The sequence below is a fragment of the Rhinolophus sinicus genome, linkage group LG07 (assembly GCF_036562045.2).
Source record: "Rhinolophus sinicus isolate RSC01 linkage group LG07, ASM3656204v1, whole genome shotgun sequence".
In the NCBI taxonomy this organism is placed as follows: domain Eukaryota; kingdom Metazoa; phylum Chordata; class Mammalia; order Chiroptera; family Rhinolophidae; genus Rhinolophus; species Rhinolophus sinicus.
In genome coordinates, this window is record NC_133757.1 from 79793456 (window position 1) to 79816501 (window position 23046).

The 23046-nt window shown below is 53.6% G+C and overlaps 1 protein-coding gene across 2 annotated transcripts in view; it reads left to right on the forward strand.

Annotated features, from left to right (window-relative positions):
* Positions 1–23046, forward strand: part of MED26 (mediator complex subunit 26) — a 44921-nt gene that overhangs the window by 4415 nt on the left and 17460 nt on the right. The window contains exon 2 of one of the 2 annotated variants that reach the window (XM_019736958.2): positions 5503–5606. The exons of the other annotated variant lie outside the window; for it this stretch is intronic. The gene's annotated coding sequence lies outside the window, so the exon portion shown is untranslated. The remainder of the gene's footprint in view (positions 1–5502; positions 5607–23046) is intronic. 2 annotated transcript variants of the gene reach the window in all.

Genomic DNA, 23046 nt, shown 5'->3' on the forward strand with positions numbered 1-23046 from the left:
TCCAGCTTTGTTTTCTGCTTCCAGATTGTAGCACTTCTGATGTGAACTCAAAACGCCATTGGGTCTACAGGAAAGAGGACTCTGCTAAATTGTGAAATGGAAGGCTGTTGGCTCTGATTCTCTCCAATGTATTAGAGGATGTGAAATCTGAACATGTCTCTGCCTGATGACTCTGTTGCCCAAATGCAGTCATATTCCTGTTTTTGCTCTTTATACTGTGAGCAGGCTCTATGAGGGCAGCAGTGTGGCGTTTTATGACGGTGGGAGAGCGGCAGGTAACAGTGTCTGTAGTGAAGCAGGTGTGTGCCCGTGTTGTGACTCTCTTTCTCCCCTAGAAGGTGGACTTCACATTCCGTCTTCACGGAGCTGTCCGGGCAGTCCTCAGGGGTGGCTTTAAGCTCAGTATGTTGTCCCGGCCGGAGGTCACAGAGGCCTGGAGGACTGTCCAAGATCAGCCTGTGGGCAGGGACTTTTGTCCTGATACAGTTTTAAAAAGACGCCATAGTCACCTGGGCTCCTGGGCTCGAGATGCCGCTGTGTGTGGCCAGACACATACCTCAAGGGTGCCAGGCTTGGGGTTGGGTGACGGAGGGGAGCCGTCCTCGCCGGTGCCTTGCTTGTGGGTCTTCTCAGTTTAACCAGAACCAGGCCCCAGCCTGATCTCTGGTAGCCCAGCGGGTGGGTCTCCGGTCCAACCCCCCGCTGTACATTGCCTTCTGGAAGCTGTGGGCTTTGTCTCTGTCCGTAGAAGTTGTGCTTTTCCTTTTTCTGCCTGGTGGTGGGCTGTCCTGGGGCTACGTGTTCCTCTGGGGGCCCACTAGCCGGTCGGCAGAAGGGGTGACTGAGCTGGCGGTTGGTTCAGCAGGTGGCAGCGTAGGCAGCGCGTTTTCAGTCAGGCCTCGGTGTGCGTGCCCGCGCTCAGAGCCCCCTTCTGAAGTAGCTCCTTTCCACTCTCGGGGCACACGTGTAGAATGGAGCAAGAATTGACGTAAGGACTCCACGAACTGGGGAGCATTTCCTGCATAAGGAAGGCCGACCAATATTCTGCATGCTGCGTTCGTTTAAAAATACTCGGAATGAACTCCAGGTCTTGGGAGGCAATACACTTACATCTCAATTACCAATTGATACATGCCGTTTATAGAGAAATACGGTAAAACTGAAGAAAGTGGCTCAGCCGTTGAATAAACATTTCTAGCAAGTGCTTATGTGCTGAGTACGCAGGGTGCAGACCTGGACACGCGTGGCCCTATCCTCGGGGGCCCTGGAGCCTCCCTTGCAGGGAGGAGGGCAGGCATAGAGTGTGCACATGCGCTGTTTGGTGGAGGGAATCGGCTCAGGGCAGCCATACAGGGCTGCAGCTCTCAGGTCCAAATGAAACAGTTCTTCGTGCATCTCACTGAAAGATGATTTAGAATTCTTAAGATCGTAAAAGGGCTTTCTAGAATCCTTCATCATGTGAGTTTTCAGAATGAAACATTTTACGGTCAGGTATAGGAGGTCAGTTCTTGGTTCATCTCTGACCCCAGAGGAACGGAGAGTTTGGAGGAATAGCTGGCAAGTCTTGAATGGTTTGCTCTCTCAGCAGCTGGATGGGAAAGGGGCAGGTGTCAGGTTTTGTGAAGGGCCTGGAGGCTGGTTTCAAGTATTTGAAGTGCTGTTGTATCCTGGTGTTAGGTGTGCTCTGTGTGGCTTTTGGAGGCAAACCCAGGAGCGGGCGGCAGGAGTTCTTTGCGGGGGGAAGGCCTGCTGTATTTTGGGGAGCTCTTGATTATCGCTGGAGCTGACTGGAAACAGTCCAGGGCCACCATGCCAGGTGGGGGGTGCAGACACACCTGGGCCCTCTGTCTGGACTCCCAGACTCCTGATCCATGAGTTCCTGGAGATTCTGAGTGTGTGTGTGGAGCCTGCTAAAAAGGAGAAGGGTCACGTCAGGTGAGGTGCCACTGCGGGGCAGATGGGGTTCGGAGCTTTGGAGTGTGCTCCTAGGACTCCAGTGAAGTTTCCTGTCTTCATCCATTGGAGGCTCTGAAGTGAGCACGTGCTGTGGGCCAGGAACAGTGTGGAGCGCTTCGCCTCCTGGTTGCTTCTCTGAACTTCATTTTAGAGGCGAGCAGAGATAAGTAATCTGTCTCGTGTCGCAGAGCAGGCTGTTGGCAGCTTTGGGCCTAAACCCAGTGCTGGATGGCTCAGAAGCCAGCTGGCTTACTGAGCACAGTCTCCCCCTGCCCCCAACAAGCAGTGCCCAGCATGGAAATTGAACTCGAGTGCATCTTCTGAGTTTTAACCTCACAAACATGAAGTGTTTTTAAATGTTAAGTTTTGCCATTTCCATTTCCTGCCCAGTTCCTACAACTTTTCCCCCTTAAAATCTTCTAGCCTGTGGCTTATGACTAACCTTTTGTCTGTCAGGATCCATTTTTATGATCAGAAACATTCAGGAACTTCCACATAACAACAGGTGTACTTTGAGTAGCTGGTTTGTTTTACTTTCTTTTTTTTTTTTTTTTTTGAGAAAATTCAAGGACAGAAGCTAATCTAGCTGTGCTTTGAAATGAAGTTGTATCTTGTCATCCAAACAGCATTTACTTAAACCTGCGAGCTGCCCGTGTCTGTGTGACACCTCTGATGGGAACCTTGCACCTCCTGTTTGTTGTGGTCTGTTGCCCCGCCCCCACCCCATCCCAAGTGCTCTCCCTTTTCCAGAAACCTTTCCTGCTTCAATCTAAGAGAGTCTCCCTCCGGCGCTGCACATAACTTAAAACCTACATTCCTGCTGATAAGAGGTCTTGTTAATCACATTTTTCTTGGATCACAAGCTCCCTGGTCGAGGACCATGAGTTCTTTCCCAGGTACCTAGAACTTCCCAGCCACTGGGTGCTCAGATGCTTGTTGATCTTCATGTGAAAAGGGCTGATCTTGGGAACTGGCTGTCAACCTTGAGCAGGTATGAGGTGCTGTAATTTTCAGCCCTTCTCACAGGTTCAAAACTCATTTGATCTGTACAACAACCCAGGGAGGCAGGTGCTGTGCTGGTGTGGAAAAAGGCTAAGCGGGCACACAGCTAGAAAGGGTCCCTCTGGATTGGAGCCCATCCCGCATTCCGCACCCACCTGCCGCGGTGTCTCCTGTCACCATGGGAGCGCAGTGGCTACAAGGCAGGTACTCAACTCTCCTGCCCGGTCTCAGGATCCTTATGCGAGATTCTACAGGCGGTTTTTATTCTGGGCCAGGAGGAAATGCTTTGTGCTGCTCTTGAATTGGCCGAGGGAGAGGTGTGAGGCGGTTGTTGCTTTTTGGTTTTCGGCGGCATTTTTTACCCCGACGGAAAGAGGGCTTGTGATCTTAGATCCCAGCCTGCGCTGTTCCCAGGAGACACTGCTCACATGCCACTTTGGGCCCTTTTGGCCCTTTTCGGTCATGTGACAAACCAGACCCTTCCTGGACACTCCTTCCCCCTGGGTTTCATTTGTCAGGATCAGAAAGTGGCTGCTGCGGAGACCCCAGTTGCTCGTCGCTGTGTGCACAGTGGTGATGTCGGTGGCTGGCCGTGGCAGTGGTGGGGGATTCTACCGTGTTTCCCCAAAAACAAGACCAGGTCTTATATTCATTTTTTGCTCCAAAAGACGCATTGGGGCTTCTGTTCAGGGGATGTTCCCCTGAAAAGTCATGCTGGGGCTTATTTTCCGGTCAGGTCTTACTTTCGGGGAAACACGGTCGGTATAGATGAGAGCAGTCAGGTGAGTTACTGATGGAGGGCTCAAGCACGTGTGACCACAGCTCGCACTGGGCCCCGTAGGTGGCCCTTCTGCCCTGCTGGTACCTCCAGCTCCGTCCCCTACCCACATCCCTGGTGAGACTTGGCTCTCTGGGCAGCCTCCTGACCTGCCAGGCTGGCTGCAGCTCTGCCTGCACACACTGGGAGCTGGGTGGTTCTTCTCCCTGATGGCTTACTTTGATATCCTCCATCCCAAATTAGCTCTCTTGACCCCTCTTGCCATCAGGTCCATGGCCCAGCTCGGGTTCGGCTGTGGTGTCCACATCTTTTCTCCGGCTGATCCCCTCCTCTTGTTAAGGCCAACCTTGCTAGAAGCCACTTCCCAACTTTATTTACCCTGCTCGGTGCCTCTTGCCTGTGCTGGGCAAGCAGTTGGCAAGCTGGCTTTCTCGTGCTGCCTGTCGGAGTGAGTGATACTAGTGTGTAGATATGTAATATAGGAACAGTTGACCCTTTCCGCTGATTGTTTCATTGTTTGCCTCCAGTGTTGAGTTAGGTAGTTGCTGGCAGAACACCTGTTTTCTACTTCCTTTCCTAATTCAGTTAGCGGGCCTCCTCCCGGTGGGGGTGGGTGGGGTGGGTAGCCCTGTGCTCATGACAGGAGCTTAAGAAGTAAAGGTGCTGGTGTGCTCATGTCACTCAAAGACCATCTCTCTGTTCCATCTTTTATAGTGTTGCCTTCACACAGTATTGTGTCTTCTCCCCAGCCCCTGCCCCTTCAGGATTCACCCATGTCGTCCCGGGAAGAGACAGCAGGTGATTTTTTTTTCCAGAAGCACCAGCAGAATTTTTTTGGTGCCCTTAGGCTTTGCTGGAATTAGCAGGCTATGTTGGTTGGTTCACCCCTAAATCTGGGCATGGTGTTAGTTCTACCCGGACAGACCCAGAATAGAGGGGATGCCCCAGGAGAGAGACATCAAGGGTCTAGGGTCTGTTCGTGGGAGAAGTGGGTAGTGGGGCGCGGAGCAAGCTGGCCTGGTCTCCCGGGAGCTTGCTGGTCTAATCACCTCTTTGATGATAGCGCCATCACATAGTGGGGCGAAATGCTGGGCCTGGGCGACTGGGGTCCAGATGGCCAAATGGGTGTAAATGAAATGTAAGATCCAGAGTCTGATGGGGTGGTTTGGCTGCAGGGAGGTCACAGCACAGGGTCTGAATAACCATTCCTTCTGATGGGTCCTGCAGTCTGACTTGCCTGTGGTCCCACTTGGGCACCTTGCTGTTACCTTGTATGTGCACAGGTGCAGGTTACAGCTTCCGACCCCATCCTGGGCTGGGGAGCACTCAGGAGTCCCAGAGAGCTGGCCACAGGGCTGCTTGTGCCCCTGTCCCCATGAGCTCTCCTGGTGTTGCAGGAGCTGCCTGGGCCAGGCTTGGCCGGGGAGGTGACGCAGTGCAGGAGGCGCAGAACACACAGGCTCCTATAGTCATGAGAAGGCGGTGCCCACGACCCAGGCAAGAGTCAAGCTCTTTGGACTTATGTCCTCTCAGCTCATAGGCATGGACTGGCCCCAGTCTGGGTCTGGGAGGTCTGGTGGGATCTTACTGTCCTGCCCATTTCCTCTTGTCTGTCCCCTCCCCTGGTTTACCTGCGTAACCGGAAGCTGGTGCCTGCATTTCCGGGCCTGGCTTCTTCCCCTTAGGTAACTGAGGGCTAGGTAGGGTCAGGTGATTTTCATGGCCTTCTCCATTTTTCCCTCCCTGCGTTTCTGGTGGACTCTCAGCAAGCACCTGAAGTGGGTGATGTCTGCTCCTCTGCTGGATACTGACAGCCTGGCAGTGACAGAAGTGGGTCACATGTTCCGTTTTACGTGCGACTGGGGAAAAGGTTTGTAGATGAATATTTCACTTTCATTTCTATTTTAAAGGAACTTTTCAAGCATTTAGAGTTCTCACTTTGAAGGTCGGTGGATAAGCCAGTGTTGCCATCGATTGCAGGAGCCTAACTTCTCACCAAAGGGCAGAAGCATCACCCCCCACCCCACCCCACTGCCAGGTGTTCTGCGAGGTCATCCTGCCTTTGCTTGTAACCTCTCCCCTCCTCGCATCACTGAGTCAAAGTGCCATTTGGGATTGAAATTGGGGTGGGGGAACTGAGAGGGAAACAGTATTTCTGGTTTTTTTTTGTCCTTGGCAGCGTGTGTGAGTGTGTGTGTGTATGTGCGCGCGCGCGAGTGTGTGCGTGGGCGCGCACGCCTGTCGCTGTCTTCTGGACGTACTTCTTCCATGAGGTGAGAAACACAGCAGCTTCTCGGTTTGATCTCTTGAAGGCTCATCCCTTCAGGAACGGATTCACTTGCTTGCTTCCAGTTTGAAAACTGGAGAATCAGCCTGGCTTGGCCTGGGGGTGGGGTGAAGGGAGCCTTGTAGGAAAGTGGCAGTACCCACAGGAAGTCAGGGAGGAGCTAGCAAAAGAAGCAGGGTCTGCTGTGCAGGCGAAAGCAATAGGTGCCCCCAGCTGCAGTACCCCTTCCCTGTGGCCGGACAGAAAGGGGGTGGAAGTTGGGCTGTCTTCGGGTTTCTCCTGGCCCGGCCTGTCAGCGCCTGCTCCGTCTGGGGACAGGGCACCTGCCTGCACCCGGGGCTGACACGCCTGTGTTAGGAACAGGGTGGACATAGTTTGCTATCTGCTGGGTGCTGTGCCCCCACACATTGGGAAGTAGGAAGTGGCATCTGCTTCGTAAGGTGAGCCAACCTTGGGCATGAGGATGTGCTTGTGTTTGTCACTCCAGACGGTCTTCCTGGGTCACCGTGCCATCCTTAGTGCCTGCTGCAATCAGTGCTGAATGTACCTCCGTGGAATGAACGAGGCCTGAGGCCTAGCACTGAGCGGTACCCTTCATCCGTGGCCCCCTTGCACCTTGCTGTGTTGGCCTTTCTGGTCTCTCCAAACCCCTTGCCCACAGTGCCTCTTTCCCCCTGAGCATTTTAGCTCCGCCCTGCACTGCTTGGGCCCCTGTCTGGCATTTGAGACTTTCCCCAGGTGCTCTGAGAGCCACGGCCCCAGCCCCCTGCTGTCCTGGATGTGCAAGCAGCCCATTCCAAAGCCGATACACCTGCTTCCCTCCTGCCTCCGGTGTACGGCGCTCTGTCAGCTGGTGGTGCCATCGCTCTTCAGGCCACTTCAGAGCCACCCTGGGGTCCTCTCCCCTTGGTGGCCCCCTTCCTGCAAATAGGATCTCCAGGGATGTGTCGTGCAGCCGCTTACAGGTTCCCTGCCTCCTGCTCTCCCCTCCGTACCAGCTGCAGAGGGAGGGCGTGAAAACAGACTGCGATGTTTCATCCCCTCTCTTAGGGCCGTGTGGCTGACTGGAGAAAGTCGGAGTTCTTTAGGGGCATAGAGTGAAGACATTCGGGGTGGGAAACTTGGGCTTTGTCGTTGGGCAGAACTGAGTTGGAATCTTGACACTGCTGTTCCCCCTGCAGCCTTGGACGAGGGTAAGTTTGCAGCCTTAGTTTTCTCAGGAGGCTGTACATAGATGCTTAGGAAGGCTGTTGAGGAGGGGACATGGCCCCAGGCCTGACTTATCCTGGGTGCTGACATGCGTGGCAGCTACTAATAGGCTTGAGCATCCAGCTGTCATTCCCTTCCTGTCCCCACCCTTCCTCCCTCTGGTCCATGTCCAAAGGAAGGTCAGTGACTGGGAACTAGCCAATCATGGGGCTGCGTCTTCCTGGTTGGTGATTGGTTCAAGGATGAGCCTCTAAGCCAATCAAAGCCCATGAAAGTTTTAGCCCTCTGCTGCCTTAGTTGAGGAGGCTTGAATGGGCGAGAATGGGAGTAGGTCACTTTTGGGATCTGCTGCCTGCTCAGTAGTGAGACCAGTCTAGAGAGGGGGACTAAGTCACCATGGCCCAAGGTGAGCCCTGCTCTGAACTTTTCAGCTAGGGGAGCCAGTGGTTTCTTTTTATTTTTTTAGTGAGGACACAGCTCACAGTGGCTTATGCGGGGATTGAACCGGCAATCTTGGTGTTATTATCGCCACGCTCCAAGCAACTGAGCTAACGCGCCAGCCCCAGTGGTTTCTTTTCTTGATGAAGCCCATTTGAGCTGGCTTTTCTGTCAGTTGTAACCAAAAGGCTTTAGACAGAATCAGCACAGCACATTGTACCCCAGACTTGGGCTCAGCCATCCCTCGTGCCCCCTCTCCCCACCCATGCTCAGCTGCTGATCAGTCCTCTCTGACCTGCTGTGTGCTCCCATCTGGGTGGCCCACCCTCCCTCATTTCTCCCTCTCTCCTTCCCTTCCTACCTGCCTCCAGGGTCTGGGCCCAGCAAGGCCAGTGCCAGCTGTCCCAGGAGCACTGTCTGTTGGCTGTTCCTGGCATCTTGGTCCGATTTTTCTTGCAGCACCTTTAACCTGTGTGACATGCGTGTGTCCCGTGCACCACTTGGTTCTTTTCCTGCTGGTGCATAATGAGTTTGTGCGTTCTATTAGGGCCAGTGACCAGTGTCCGAATGGCTGTGGTCCCTCTGTGATTTCCGGCTCCATATGAGCACAGGAGTGGTCACCTGGGAGGACCACGCTGGGTTCGGGTAAGAGTCAGGTTTGCTGGGGCCGCGGCAGGGTAGCTGCTTTGCAAAGGAGTATTGGGGTTGGGGTGGCTGCTTCCCTGGAGGTTGCCCTCCTGCCTTTGATGGCTGCTTGGCCCTCTCCAGACCTCAGCCCATCGGGGTCCCTCTATCGTTTGTGGGTTCTCTTGGAGCCGTAGTGGCGCAGTCAGCACTCTGACACTGAGCCTGTCCTGAGTGTGGTGCTCAGTTCTGGGGAGTCGAGATTCTGGATGCTGGCGATAGGACCCAGGGAAGGAGGTGGGCAGCTGTGGGTGTTGCAGTACTTACCCAGCTCCCTTCAGTGGCATGGGGAACCCCTACAGCCTAGTCCCACAGGAGAGCACCAGCCTCCTCCCTCCCTCAGGCCAAGCCTGAGCCAGGACTCCCCACAGCAGAGGGTTCTGAAACCTGAACCCCAGCTGTGCTATGGCCTTAGGGCGAATCACTTAATGTTTCCAGGCTTTGCTCTATTTATCGGTGCCGTGGGGCTGTCGGTGCCATCACCTGTGCTGTCATCCTGAGAGGCTGAGCCTGCGGATGGGCTTGGTACAGTGCCCAGCGTCTGTGTAGTCACCGAGACGACCCTGAGGGAGCTGGTACTGTGTGTTACATGTGAGGGGAAAGTGCGGGAGGCTGTCCTTGCCCGGGGCCATGGAGCTGGATGGAGCAGAGGGGGCATTCGTGCGTCCGCGGGTAAGAGACCTGCAGCTGACGTTCAGCCTGGACCTCATGCAGTCCCCTAACGAGCCTACTCAGATCAACTGCTCAGGGCCTTCTAGTGTCGTCTTCACAAGGGCTGTCTCCACAGGGACTGCACCTTTGAGCTATAACGGCAAACAGCGTGGCGGAGCACAGCATCAACGCTCACTGTGCTCTGTTAGGTATCACCCCTTTTGTAGGTGAGCCCGGGGCTGAGCGAGGTTCAGAAGCTGCTGAGCCGAGCTCAGAGCCTTTGCTTTCCTTCTGAGGCAGCACTGCACCCACTGCACACGGGAGGGGTGTGCCAGAAGCCTGTGGCGCCCTTTCCTGCTCCCAGAGCATCAGTCCTCTGTGCGCCGTCCAGTGTGGAGCCGCAGTCACATGTGCACGGTGAGCCACCTCACAGGGCTGGTGAGAATGAGGAACTGACTTCAATTTCTGTTTATTTTTCCCCCTTTCCGCCTCACTCCCCAACCCCCACTCCGATTCAAGCCGTTGTTTCGCAGTCTAGTTGTGTAGGACACAGCTCCCTGGCCCTTGCTGGTATTGTGAGCTTTGTGCTTCCCTGGCTGAGGGAGTCGGTTGCCGGTCGTTGTTCGGCTGCTCACAATGGCTCATGGCAGCTCACATCGGCTGCCGGCCACTCACGATGGCTGCTGGCCCCTCACGATGGCTGCTGGCCGCTCACGATGGCTGCTGGCCGCTCATGATGGCCACCGGCCACTCCTGGCAGCACACAGTAGCCTATGGCAGCTCACAGCAGTTCACAGCAGCTCACCCCAACCTCAGGCTGCTCACAGCAGCCCAGCTCATGGGAGAGCTGTTATTCACAATCTTAGCTGTAGAGGGCGCAGCTCACTGGCCCATGTGGGAATCGAACCCGCGACCTTGGCGCTCCAACCACCTGAGCTACCTGGCCAACCCCTCAATTTCTGTTTAATTTTAATGCTCACCTGAACTGAATAGTGCACTTTGAGGGCTTTGGATCACTGTGCTTTGGGTGAGAGCTTTGGGCTGTGTTGTCTTTTTCCACATGGGACGTGGGGGAGGAGGTTGTGCCTGGGCTGGCATGGGGATGCAGGATGGGGCTCCTGTCCCCTCCCAGTCACCCTCTGGGTCCCAACCTCTCCCTGGCAAGTTGGTCTTAGTTTCTCCCGTGGCTCTCAAGCCTCTGAGCCATGTCAGCTCCATGCACGAGTGGAGAAGAAAGCCTTCACTAGTGTAGCTTGGTGAATGAGGTTAACAACCAACTAGAAATCCTGAGCACCCCCCACCGCACATAAAAGACAGTGACGGACAGACAGACAGACAGAAGGAGCGAACGAAAGAAAAGTATTTAATATGCAAGGGTTTTGAGTTAGATCTGGGTTCAAATCTCTACATCTGTCTCTGAGGTATTTATCCTTGGACAAATCACATCAGTTACTTGCTGTCAGTCTGTCACATTTGCTGTCCTTTATTAAGTGAGGACAAGCCCTACCCTACTGAAGGGTAAATAATGCCTGAAGGGAAATTGCTGGGGACATAGTAGGTACCTCTCCACGTTTCTGGGGGTGGGGAAGGTTATTCTCCTTGGAGGAGTTTGTATATTTAACTTAGGTTTTCACAGATGCCAGTGTTTTCTCAAAGATATTCTTCCCTTTAGTGTGAGCAGTGAGCAGTTACCAGACAGCACTGTATAACTTTACACATTCTAAAAAGCTCCCTGGGGGAGAAACAGGAAGAAATTGGTTGTAGAACAAAATCCCAGACTTGCGGAAGGAAAGGCGCGCTTCTTTGGAAGAGGTGCTTGGGGTGGAACTCCCCTGAACTATTCTGAGTCCCTCTGTACTGTGGTTGCAAATGGGGGTGATCAGAATAAATTTGTGCAAAATTGTCTTTAGGAAGCAGTGTCCTTTCTTAATGGAGAATGTACTCAGAATTAACAATCGCAAGAGCTCAGATATCACCGGACAGAGAAATGTTGTCATTAATAATCAGAAAATACATGTTGTACTCAGAAATGTGGGAAGAAATGGCATTGGCAGGTAATCAAGACTGGGCCCATCTCCCACCCCACTCCCCTCAACCCACACCACTCTGCTGGCAGGACCCAGGAGCTACTTCATACTTCTCCCTTTTGGAAACTATTTACCATATTTCCCTGAAAATAAGACCTAACTGGACAATCAGCTCTAGTGTGTCTTTTGGAGCAAAAATTAATATAAGACCCAGTCGTATATTGTATTATATTATATTATATTCCATAAGGCCCGGTCTTATATTACTTATTTTATAAGACCGGGTCTTACAGAGCTGAGTGTCCAGCAAGGTCTTATTTTTGGGGCAACACGGTCTGTAGCAAGAGGCATAGCCATGTTCATGTCCTTTGATCTAGTCATTTTACTCTTGGAAATTATTTACAGATGTATGATGATTTTTAATAGCAGTGTTGATGGATATATTCATGTAATAATCATTAATGTCATGAATGAAACGGCATGGGAGAAGCTTAGGAAGCCTGGCGCACCCACTGGGTCCCACAGCACAGACGCGTGAAGAACAATCCGGAGGCTCTGTGGTGAAATGGCCAGGCCTGACCTGATGAAGCGGGAGCGTTGTCAGCTGCGCACACTGGGAGGGGCACAAAAACTAGCACTTTGGGGAAAATGGGAAGCACTTGTATGGGGGCAGTAGGAACAGTTTTCGGTTTTGTTTTTCTTATACTCTGTTGTCTTTTCAATTAAACAGTAAAAAAATGAAAACAGAAGTAGACTACTTTAGCCTGAAGAGCACTCAGGAGCTATTTAGAGCAATCAGGTGTGGAGTGGGTCACGGGGCCTCCGTGTGCTGCGGTGGAGAGGAGAGTGTTTCCTCTCTCGTGTTTCTGAGAGGTTCAGAGCAGGGATGCTCAATGCTTGACTCCAGCCACGTCCACCAGTCATGGACCCACATTCTCCATGCTCTCGGGGGACTGGGGTCCAGCCCAGCAAGACAGAGGACGTGCGTGGGCTCCAGGTTTGCATCCTAGATGATGAAGCTGTACCTGTGGCTCCTTCAAACTCCTGAGTCACTCGTGCTTCCTGCTTTCCCCCTGGAAGTCCTAGCGGCTCAACCGCCAAAATGTCAGTTCTCCATTCGTCCTCTTTTCCTCCAGCTCTAGGCTAAGCCTGACCATCTCTTTCTTGGAAAACTTCCCTCTGCCCCTTCCAAACCAGTGTCACACCACTGTCACTTAGGACGCTGTGTGCTGAGAATAGACATCGCCACCCCTTACGTCAACTGGAGGGAAAGGCAGGAGCATTGCATTTCTTTAGTATAATGATAAGAAAAGCAAAGTATAAAGTGGTAGGGAATGTATTAAATATTGAACTTGTATTGACTTTCCAAATAACATTGATTTGGAAACATAAAAGGGGGCACTGTGTCCATGAACAAACCTCAGATTAGGTTAGATTTTGCTAGACTTTGATCATCACTATGGAGAAATCCTGTTTGTGTATGGAGACAATAAAACGTAGAACCGGTTTTTTAGTTAACATTTAGTAATTTACAGTCATTGGCATTTCTAAAGAAGCCAGGTTCCTCCCTCTTTTCATTTATATGTAACGTTGAAATACAGTAATACAAATGGATTCTAGTTTAATTCAAATGCTCTTTCAAGTACTTTGAAATAATGAAGAACTTTGATTTACTTTGTATGGTGTGCCCGTAAATGTTTGACGGTGGGTTCTCTAGGGTAAAAAGTACGCATATACATATACACAGAAGTTTATAAAGGATGGGTAGCATACAGTTTACAAATAACGAAATACACGACACTCTATTGTCAATTCTGTGCAGCCAGTTCTTTCCCATAGACTGCTTTCATTGATTTTTGCTGAACTTTCTGTATTACAGTCAACTTTTGAGTGTAATTCGGACATGAATGTTGATTGATATTTTTGTTTATATTAATGAGTCGTGTGATGTCTTTGCTGAATCAGATAATAGTTTTCAAATAGTAGAATATTTCCCCGATTGTTTGTGCAATTCCTAATATAATGGCTACAGACATGATACGCTGTTAAGTTTCATCTGCATTATTAGCATTTTCTCCATCACTTTCTTAGATCTAAACCCCAAGGGGTTGGCTAACTGTTTGTTAGCCCGATAGTAAATGTTCTGGGCCATACAGAGTCTGTAACAATTCTACCTTTATTTATAATGCAGAAGCATCCATAGACAATATGAAAATGAATGGATGTGGCTGTGTTCCAATAAAACTTTATTTGCACGTGAATTTTACCTCGATAAAAATAAAATGAGGGAAAAATCCTTTATTTACGAAAAACAGGCATTGGGCTGGATAGTTTTCAGACTTCTGATCTAGATCCCACTGACCTGACAATAAATCACGCCCAGATTTGTAGTGTTTTGCCAATCTCCTCGGTCTAAATACTTCCAGTGAGGCTAATTTCAAGCTATTAACATGATGTCATGAATGTGGAGTTGGGAGGAGACGCCCAGTAGTAGGGCATCATTCCCGTGTGCGAATACAATAGTCATGAATAATCAGAAACCTAGATAACAGTGAATGTGGGGAAATAAGTAGGAAGTGATGAGTTCTGAGTATTTCGTCACCTGTGTTTTCACTATAACTCACTGTAAGTTTCTGTCATTGCATTAACTGGCTGTGTTTAGCAGCTGGCTCCCAATGTTACTGCAAGTTTCAGGCTCTCCTGGTCTGCTGTGACCTGGCTCCAGCACACTCCTGGGCGGGGCCCAGGACAGATGTGGCCCGCGCAGACCCTGGCGCAGGGTGTGTGCGCAGATGGAGATCTGGGCTGCAGGCCACGGGCTCCTTGTGCCTTTGCCGCTGGCTGCCGGAAGGTTCTCTGTTCAAGTGTTTTGGGGGCCGTGCTCACAGTCCCTCAAGAGGACACAATGAGCCAGCTGCCTGGAAGGGGGGGGCAGGGCCACTAAGCTCCAGGTCCTTTGCTGCCTGTTCTCTCTGGGGCTCCAGGGCTGAGGTGACACCTCTTCTGAGCCAGTGGTTGGGAGGAATCCTTTCTCTAACATGCTGCACTGCTTGTTTTCTTTGAAGCTTTCAGGACAATCACTCGTCCTGCTCTCTTGTCTCTCTGACTTCCCCCTCAGCACATGCGCAATACATTTTTATTTTCCCAGCAAGTAAATAGCTGCTAAATGAACTCTCGTGTCTGTTCTCTGCTGGATGCAGCAGTTACAGGGTGCAGTTTAGATGGGTTTGGGCTCCCATGTCCAAGATCTTCATGTTAGAGAAGTGTTGCCTCTTGGTGTGTGCGTACCACCCCCGCCCCCCCAAAAAGAAAATTTGACCAGCTCCATCTTCTAGCTGTGTTCTCCACTGTTGCTCACCTCACCGCTGGGCTATAAAAACTGCTTTGGATCTCAGCATGCCTAATGTCATATTTGTTTCAACTCATACCATTGCATCTTGAGGCTGCGTTGTACTGACTGTGCAAGCCTCATTTACGGGGGCCAGACAGTCTTCAGAGAGTCCAGAGTCCCAGCAGCCTCTCTCCCTGCCCCGGGGCCCAGCACCCCCGCTTTACTGACTAGCACCACGCTGCTAGGCCATGAGATGGAAGGACCCCCTGAGCGTGCAGACTTGTTGCATTCCTGATTAGATGAAGGCGTGTGTGCTTTGGGGGACCCAGCGCAAAAGCCATCACGTCATGATCTTGGAGGGAGCAGAGTAAGAGCAGTCCCGCCGAGGCCGACGCTGCTGTATCCCGATGCGTCTCACCCAGGCGGGCCCCGGCCTGTGGAGCCAGGTGGAGCCACAGGTTTGCTTTGACCTGACGAGCTGCCTGGTAGACTAGTGACCCGACACCCCTCCGTTTGCGGGAGGCAGAAGTGAGGAAATGTGTGAGTGAGGTGAGGAAGGAAGGAGGAAAGCTGGCGTGACTGAATGGCAAGATTTCCCACGAGTCCGATACAATAAGCAGACGTGAAAGGCACTTGGTTACTAAGGGCTCTATGCAGCCTTCAGCCCTTCCTTTGTGAGGGGCTCCCGTTTGCAGAAGGAGCCCTTGGCGTCTTCCCTTCCAGCGCTGTGGGGTCTGGCACTGGTGCCCTTCTCTGGGCATCTTCCACCTGCCCCTTCCGCCCCTCTGGCTTATCACACCTGTCTCCCACCCACCGTTCATCCAAGCCTCTCACCTCCTCTCCATTTATGCCAACCAGCACCAGCCTGGAGACTCCACTCCTGGCCTCGGCAAATGGAGGTGCTGCATCCTGGCAGGATGCCCTATGCCAGTCCCTTCTGCTGCTCCTGTCAGTGTGTGGGGGCAACAGCTGCCATGGGCTGCAGATGGGTGCAGTGGGTGCCAGTGGAGTTTCCTGCGTCTGCTCCCCAGGGAGGTGGGCTCCTGATCTCATGTCTGTGTTACGTCCATTTCTTCTTCTCGTTCACCTGGGCATGATGGCCTTCGGCCCGCATCTCAGTCTGAGGACCTAGGGCCTCATCTTAGCCCTTCCCACACTGAGATCTCAGACTCTGAGCTGTGTCACCTGGGGCAGAATCTGATTTCTGAGTCTTGGCTTCTGAATTTGTGAAATGCGCCACCCCAGTGTCGCTCTAGGACTCTACAGGACAGTGTCCTTATAGCAGAGGCATAGCGTGTGGCCTGTCGTACACATGGGCGGCAGAGGTGTGGGCCATGTCAGGAGGCATAGCTGTGATTCTTTCCCTGTCCTTGTAGCCAGGGTGACTGGATGTCTTCTCCTCCAGACCAGGACGCATAGAGTGAACAAGGCACTGTTAAAGTTACCCTGACATGTGGAAACGTGTGATCTGGCAGGTGAGACCTAGGGTCACCTTCCATACCCCGGGTCTCTGAAAGCCAGTGTCCTTATGTGCGAACCCCGTACGTAGGTCCTCAGTCCCTGCCTCAGAACTCCAGCGGCTCACAGTCCCCCCAGGTCCCCCACGTCCTGGGGCTACCCGAGCCTGCACGTCCAGGTGTGGCCGACACTCTGGGCTTTCCCTTGTCCTGTCCTCTACCTGAAATGTTGCATTTTCTTTCTTTTTGTTCTCACTGATTTGTCAGTACACAAGCAATAAACGCACCTTCCTTCTTTAAAACTTTACATATTTGTTTGACTTACAGCTAAGGCCCCTTTGGCCTCTTGTTAATGCAGTTTCTTCTGTCCCTCTGGAGAAAACCACCGTCTTGGGTCTGGAGTACATCTCCTGCTCATGTAGAGATACATCCCAGAATACTGTGCGTGGTTTTTAAATAAATTCTGGCACGCACGTCTGTCACTTTGCAGCCAGCTCATTTCCCTCAGCGCGTCCTGGCTTTCTATCCTTGTGACAAGCCTTTAACTGCAGCATAATATTCCATGACAGGAGCTGTTTCATTATTGTGGAACTGCCTTCCAGAATTCAGCTACTAAAAGGATGCTTTTTGAATATTGTGTATGTGTGCCCTGAGTCTCGGCCCGAGTAGGTGTGTCAGTGAAAGTGTGGGGTGGTGGTTTCCACAGCAGCAGACGTGGAGGGGCACTTCCGTGGGCGCCTCCTGCGCCTCCACAGCTCTGCTCAGAACTGGAGCTCAAAGGTCAGCGTCATGCTCTGACCTGCCGGCTCTACTTGGGGCCTCACCGGGCCACAGACCTTCCCTGAAGCCGCAGCACCCCACCCCCCACTCCCTTTCTGGAAAGCTGAGGGTAGGTATGTGAGGGCAGGTGCAGGTGGAGCTGGCATTGGCTACAGGAGGCCTGCCGGGCTGAGCATGGGGGCAGAGCCTCGGGACAGCTGAGGACACATCTGTCCCAGACACACACAGGCCGCCAGTGTTGGGGCCCTGCTGCTGACGGTGCGGGGAGACTGCTGAAGTGCATCGCCCTGGCTCCTGGAGCTCCCATCAGATGTCGCCTTAGCGTTCAGAAAAGCCCCGAGCCCCCCGGATCGTGCCTGCTTTAGCAGTCGCCCTGACAGGTGACGAGTGCGGTGATTCCTGTTGCACAGATTGGGACCCCCATCTGGCCAACACTTGACCACGTGCTAGGCAGTTTCTCACACGGTCCCACGGGGGAGTGCCTGCTGTCCGTAGCTTAGAGACACGAGTGACTCGTGGTGACTTGCTTACAACCTTCGAGCAGGAGGTTCTGGGTTCCATGCCCAGCCCATTGGCACAGGTGGTGCCTGTGAGCTGCAGTGCTGGGTGGGCACAAGCACAGCGACATGATGACACAGTGACGGGCGTAAGGGCCCCGTGCAGGAGAGGAGGGGAGGAACGCTGGTGGATGCAGTGGGTGGTGCCGCTTGAGGGAGGGCCGTCCAGGCAGAAGGACGTCTAGGAGCTCGGACACGCCGAGGCCTCTTCCACTAGGGCCCCTGTTGCTTACTGAGCTTGGAAAGGCTGCTGCCGGAGCTGGGGTGGGGTTGGGCCCGGGATGTGTGGCATTCAGCTGTGACGGCTGCTGGGAGGGGAGAAGCTGGGGATACTAGCCTTAGGATCCGTTGAGTGTTGGTTGAGGGGAGGGGACAGTTGGGGATGGCATCTGGTCCCAGATGGTGTTCGGGGTGTGAGGAAGACTGTGCTTCTCACCTCTGAGCTCTTGGGGTTGCTGTGAGAAGAGCAAGTGGGGGTTAGGTAGGCATGTCTTCCAGTTGGCACATTTGTCTGTCTTAGTGGTCGATGACATACCAGCACATGTAGAGCGGGTGAAACACAGTAGGCTCCACAGCCTACTGCCCTGAGCCCCTGGGTTCTTGCTGCCTCAGTGTCCCCTTCATCTCACACCCACCCTGTCCTGCCCCGTCTTTCTCCCTGGAGCTGGCCGGTACCAGTAGGTTTGTCTCCTTGCTGAGCTCGGAGTTCTCCGCCAGGCAGATGGAGCCAGCTATTTAAAACTGCAGTCTGACCGTGTCACTCCCTGCGCTGAGCGTGGCCTGGGATTCATTCCGTGGCCTGCCTGCGGCCCCCTCCCTCTCTCATCCGTGGTGTCTGTACTTGCTGCTGTATGCCCCTGGCCCTTTGCTCCTGCTGGACCCCCACCTGGCGTGTCGTCACCTTCCTGGTCTGGCCTGCAGACTCCTGTTACTGTCCCCCTCCTTGGAGGCCTCGTAACACTTAATGTCCCACAGCCTCCCAGCCTGCACTGTTCGAAGCTCCCTGTTCATGGTCTGCCCCCCCCCCAGGCAGTCCAGGAACGCCTTCAAGGCCAAGGCCGGGCCTTAGCTCTGTATTTCTGTCAGAGGCACCCGAGCATGTGGTGAAGAACTGGTGCTTGGGAGCCAGCCACCAGGGCCCCAGACCCAGCTGTGTGACTTCTGACAGATTAGGTGACCTTTCTGTGCCTTAACCTTCTTGTCTGTAAAAGGCAGTTGATAGATGCTGGAGCGTCTGGATGATAATTGTAGAGCTCCATGTAAAAACTGCTTAACAAATAAAGTCATAACTTTATCGGCCTTACTGAGGCTGTAAAGAACCCAACTCTCTTCTTAGCGCATCTTCCAGCAAAGCTCCTGTAACAGGCAGGACCTGTAGGCTTACCACTGGGAGGGGAGTGGGCATGGAGGGGGCGTGGTATCTGCTGTCCCTTCACTCAGCCTGGTGGGACCCCAGGGCTATGCCAGGAAGGGGCAGAAGCAGAGCCAGTGCCTCTGTGACAAGCGCTGGTTATCACCCTTTGGTGGCCGCGAGCTTTGCATACACTGTCTAGTCCTTAAGCATCTGGGGGCTGGATGGTACTGTTGCCCTCCCTCCCTGCCGCCCCGGGAGCAGATGAGGCCTGAGGCTCAGAGGAAGGGAAGTGACTCGCCCTGCCCACTACAGGGTGCCACCGGTGAACCTGAACCAGTACCCAGTTCCAGCCTGAGGCTGGTGGAGGCAGGGAAGCAGTGCCAGCAACACATGGAGGGGTCTGGACACACACGCTTCCACCAAGGGAGTGAAATGAGCTCAGGACGCTCCTCAGGGACGATAGGAACTGCAGCCCAACTCAGCCGTCCACGGCAAACCCCCAGGCGCCCCGATTCCACTAGACAAGCAGAACTCCCAAACCCATGTCGCTGGCACAGGGGGCCTCTGCCCGTCTCTCCCTCCTCGCCTCACAAACCCTTTCCCGCCCCCTGTTCTGTGTCTGTAGTTCTGATTGCTGTTCTTCCCTCAGGGGCCCCGTGCTGGGACTCTCACCTGTCTCCACCCCCAGGATGGGGCTCTGCCCCCCACCTTGTGTGGAGTCTGGCCATAGCAGGCTCTGAATGTGGTTGGAGGAATGCCTGCCTCCCCTTCACCCCCACCCTGAGGAGGCCCCAACCAAAGTCCTGAAGAAACAGGAGTGAGAAGATCCCCTGTTCAGGAGCTTGGCAGAGGCAGAACTGCAGCAGTGTCTGAGGGGTTCTCTGCCCCTTACTTTAATGTGGGGTTCTGGGTCAGAAAAAATAGTATTTAGGGCAGTGTGGTCCTGTTTTTCCCTCCAGTTGTGGCTGTGGCCCCACACATCTGCTTCCTGCAGGCCTGGAGACAGCACGCATTTATTTACGAGAGGAGCGTGGCATCTGTTCCAAGGGGCAGACACTCGAGCTCAGCTGTGAGTCGAGGAGGCTGCCAGTCAGTACGTGGTGTGAAGGCTGGGGGCGGGGGGTGGTCAGTGCTGCCCACTGACTGTAGGCTGGGGTGGGGGGGCAGAAAGGCTTTCCAGACTTGGAGGGAGGGGACCCCGTTTTATTTTGATAGCTCTGCAGTTGTTTTAATGGCACTAGAAAAAATTGAACCTGCTCCCCAAGCCCAGGCACTATTGCTTAGGATCAGAGTAAAGTGGAAAGATGTAAAGGGCCAGCTAACGTTCAGGTGGCATTTGGAGCCGTGCCCTGACTAGTGTCTCCTCAAGGGATCTTCTGTCCTCAAGATCCAGGTGAGCGTGGGGATGTGTCCCTTGTGGGGGGCGGGGGGGAGCTCGGGAGCTTGGAGTAGCATTTAGGGTTTGGTATAAGTTCTTTTCCCAGTCAGTGTGCTACATTTTTTACTTTGATTTATTGTAGCTGTTAGATGTACATTCAGTAGCATTAGCCCAGTTTTCAGCCGCTGGTGAATTCATTATATTGGATTTGTTTGTCATCTTAGCACATTTTCTCCCTCCCAGTTCGTCCTAACGCCTGTTAACAGATGATGGGCACGGAACGGCCTGATGTGCCAGTGTCAGAAGGAGCTTGTCTTTGTTAGTGTTGCGCCTGCCCCCGGGCTGTGGACTTACGGGGTGGCAGGGCAGCAGGGCAGCAAGCTAGGTGCTCAGCTCTGGAGCCGCCCAGGAGCCTGGGACTCCTGGCCAACGCCGTGCAACTTGCACAGCTCAGCAGCTGTTGGAGGGTGTGCGGGGGATGTTAATCGTTGATGTGACTTCTTGATGGTAACAAGTTTTGTGGATTTTACTTGCTGTGTTAGAGAGAGAGAAAAACAGGGTTCTGGACCCTTGGACAGCTCATGTGTGCTTCCAGCAAGCGCTGTGCTGGGTTGACGAGGACGCTAAAGCGTGTGTAGGAGGCAGGCCAGGCCATCACCATCATGTCCCCAGAAGCCACGTAGGCTAAAGAAATAGTCCGTGTTTTGATCGAGCTGGGGATGGGACGGAACTGGGCGCTGGGAGCAGCAATGAGACAGCCTGCATGCAGCTTTAGGAGGTGGCTGTGCGGCGGTGCCGTGGGAAAGCAGGACAGACGATGGCCGAGAGCCACCAAGCAGCCCACACCGTCGGGAGCAGCTGCGTGTGTCTGCGGGGACCGGGACAGGAGTGGGCATATTCCGGGTGGCAGTGAGTGTGCTCTCTCTAAGGTTTTCCAGTGTCGATTTTTGAAAATGAGCTTGTCCTAATGCTTGCCCACGCGCAATTGTCTTGTTTTGATTCTAATCTTAGGTGTTATGGACATTAAATAACAGTGGGAAGCCGGCTTCCTGCCACCAAGAGGTGCTGCCAAAATAGACTCCGAAAGTGGGGATGTTGGAGACTTTGTTATTGCAGGAGCCAGTGTATAATGTGGCAGCGCCTTAGATGTGGAGTCAGCACGTGTGCCTTCAGCTCCTGCTTCCCCTGGTCTGGCCGCAGACACTTCCTTCTTCTCTGAGGCTCTGAGCAGCGTGCCAGTCCGCGAGGGCCCTCTCGCCCTTCCCCTCTGGCGATCATTTGGAGACACCCTGCCAGGCCCATGCCGAGTTGGGGGATAGATGACCAGGGCAGATGGTAACAGCCCTGCTCTCGTGTGCGCTTTTCCCAGAAAGGTGGGCCCACCTCTCGGGGACCTGTTGCTTTCTTCCTCCCTCGGTAACAGGGCCACTGCTTTGTGCAGGTCGGGAGGTGAAAACAGTTGAGGCCATGAAAGGGTTTGGACCCTTAGAGCAAAGTTTGACCCCTGGGAATTTGTCCCCAAGGAAAGAAAGAGTAAGTTGTATATTTGAAGGTGCTCATGGCAGCATCGGTTGCCGTAGGAGAACTCGGAAGGAAACGGAATGTCCAGCAGTCGGAGGGCACGGACATTCTGATGTGTTAATGGAACTTGGAGCTGTTAACCGTGATCGTGGTGAAGGTCATGTAGCAGGAAGAGAAGTGTTCAGTGAAAAAGAAAATAGTGTCAGTGATGCGGTTTCAGCTAAGTCATTGTCACATGCTGTGGACAGGGTGGGAAAGTCACCCAGAGAAACGTTGCCATGGCTCAGGCCAGTGGGGGTGTGAGGGTCTTAGAGGGGGACAGTGCTGCAGAGCGGGGCCTTGAGGTCACACTTGAATGGTGGTGTTCCCATTGGCAGGCCTCCTGGGGTTAGTGGGGTTCAGGAGGACACGTGCCAACAGTAGTGCCTCCGTAGATGCTCTCAGAGGAGGGGAGGGGAGCACGGGCACCAGCAAGCCCTGGGCCCCCCTCGGTGCCCAGTCCATGCCATGGTAGCTCAGACATCATCACAGTGCGTCCAAAGTGTTGGGGCTACTGGCAGATGCAGAGACAGCGCCACTGTCTGAGCACTTGGGTAAGTGACGGGCTGAGGCCCACAGTATCAGGGTCCAAAGAAGACCTACCTAATGGGGTTGGTTTCTTTGGAGGTGCCGTGCCTGTGGGAGGTGAGAGAAAAGGGGGCTCCCTTGGGCTCAGGCTTGCTTGCTCCTGGGGTGCTGTTCCTCCCGAGGCAGGAGGCTCATAGGAGCAGGTCATGGGGGGAGACCATTGTTCCAGGACACCCCGAGCCCCTTTGAGATGTGGAAGAAGAGCCACCAGGTGGGCTGTGGGGTCCAGAGGCCACACTGGGGCCTGCGGTGCAGATGTGGCGCTGCCTGAGGGACCGGGAAATGGAGGGAGAGAAGGAGCGATCTGGGGTTAGGGCTCCAGGAGGAGTGAGTAGCCCTGCGTCTCAGGAGCGGCTCTGAGAGGAGGCCCAGGCCCAGCCCTGTGGGTGGGGTGACAGGTGGAGGTCGCAGCCGGCGGAACCTCCGTCACGCCGATGCAGGTGTAGAACACACATCCTTGCGTTCCCTCCCGAACCTTGTTACACGGCTGTTTTTCTCTTGTTTGGTATCGTGTGTACGGTGAGGACGAGAAGGGGAAAACACCGACTCAAACACATTTGGAAAAGTAGGTTTAACATACCGAGGAAGTCATGTTAGCAAATGACATACAGAAGGAAATACAATGAAAAGCACAACCCCCTCTGTTCCCGGTTCCCAGTCTTTTTGCTGGTACCAGCATGCACTTCAAACACGGAGAAGCTGCTGTGGTGTTTCTGGAACCCGTGTGATGACGGGACCTTGAGCTTCCTTGGACATTTACCAGTGGGGCAGGATCCTGGCCTCAGGTCTGTTTTGCTGCCCCATCCCCTCGTGGGATGCAGGCGAGTCTGGCGAGCAGGGAAATGGCTACTATTGGGTGGTCAGGCTCCTCTCCCCCAGGTGCCCAGCACGGAAGGTTGGGAAGAGGTGGTTGAGTTGGCTTTTGGTGGCAGGTGGCCTCAGGAGCTGTGGTGATCCTCCATTGTGCCTTTGCAATGATCCTCTGCCAGCACCTGCCACTCATCCGCCA